Consider the following 1,602-nt stretch of genomic DNA (forward strand, 5'->3'; position numbering starts at 1 on the left):
GGTTAAGGTTGTAGACTTAGGGATAAAAGAAGTGGAAGGATTCAAGATTAATTCAAAGATAAAAGGAAGAGGCATTGGGGACCGCGGTCATAGTACAGCAGATAAAGTACTTGTCTTGCACGCAGAGGACAGGGTTCAATCTCTGTCATCCCATATGATCCACTGAGAACCTCCACAAGTAATTCCTGAGTGCAGAACCATGATTGATCCTATAACCAGGTATGGATCGAAAAAAAAAAAGGAAGATTTTGATGAAGACTTGTATGTGAAAGGAGTGGGAGCGGCTGGTACCAAAAACAGGTATTTCTAACTTGCAAACCAATGGATAGCAGTGTGAATCCTTGAGATAGGTCACTAGAGATTTCCCTGGACTCATTTTGTTGTTATTGCTGCTGATGTTATTATTGATATTAATGTTTTAAGGTAACTAACATTGATGTACAGAACTTTATATGATTTGAGTCCTTTGCAAATTGAGTATAATTTGAAACCATGGGCCCAGAAAGTGTATAAAACAAGGAGAAAGTTTAGGTTCAAAATTTGTTGGCATTTCTCAAGTGTCCTTCCTCTCCACCCCACACCAGCCTGTACTCTAGATAGGCTTTCTATCCCAAGGACACTTGGGATATTGGTCATGGGAATGTTGCACTGGTGAAGGACTTTTTATATATCAAAAAAAAAAAAAAAAAAAGATAAGATAAGGCCTCCCAATTCTTACCACAGGCTGTGTTCTTTACACTGACTGTATAGAAAGAGGAGGTACAGTAAATGCAACCCATATACACCTCAACACAGGCCCTTTGCCTGGTCTGTATTGTGAATTGGGGGACAAAAATAAATAAATAAATAAATAAATAATTTGTTGGCATTTCTTTCCATTTAGTTCTCTTCCTATGCACTGATCACATACCACTTTCAAACTGGAGTTGCTTGGGGTTCAGAAAAGAACAGAAGACAGACTTTGTTAGTTGCTATGTGAGACAAACCACTCATAACATGCAACTAGCCTATATATATGACTTTATATATGCATGTATATATATGTATATATACATATAAACTCCTAAGTGCTTTATGGCAACAGTTTGCAAAGAACTTTGACTGGCCAGTTCCTTCCTACCCACACCCTCAGGAGAAAGCAGAACCTGCATATTGGGGTGAGGGCACGAGGTAGATAGAGCTAGGGCCTGTCCCAGAGCCAGTAAGGGCCCAGCCACAAATCCCCTTGCGCCTGGCAACAAGGGCTGTAACAAAGGGGCTACTCCAGGACGTTAATAAGAAAAAGGGGGGACACATAAACGCAAATTCAAATCGTTTAAGGACGTTTAACATTTCCCAAACTTACCCTATTTTATAAATTCGCTTTAAATGTTCAGAAAGATCCACGTCCCCCACGGGTGGAGGGGAGCCAGTGCAGAGGAACTCGGACAGCCCGTGATCACCCCAGGCAGCAATCGGAGAGAATGGGGGTCCCAACGCCTCGGTCCCAGGAGACTGACTATAGGAGGAGACGGGGACAGGCCGTCCCTGGGTGGCGGCTGGGAGCCACCAGCTCACGCGACGGCGGAAGACCCAGAGGCCGGTTTGCCGGCGCGTTGCCAT

At 43.4% G+C, this 1,602-nt stretch overlaps 1 non-coding gene across 1 annotated transcript; it reads left to right on the forward strand.

Annotated features, from left to right (window-relative positions):
• Positions 1–701: 701 nt before the first annotated feature.
• Positions 702–834, forward strand: LOC126019339 (small nucleolar RNA SNORA51). The gene has a single exon (XR_007499065.1). It is a non-coding gene; the product is annotated as a small nucleolar RNA SNORA51 (small nucleolar RNA).
• Positions 835–1,602: the final 768 nt, after the last annotated feature.

The sequence above is a fragment of the Suncus etruscus genome, chromosome 9 (genome assembly GCF_024139225.1).
Source record: "Suncus etruscus isolate mSunEtr1 chromosome 9, mSunEtr1.pri.cur, whole genome shotgun sequence".
NCBI lineage: Eukaryota > Metazoa > Chordata > Mammalia > Eulipotyphla > Soricidae > Suncus > Suncus etruscus.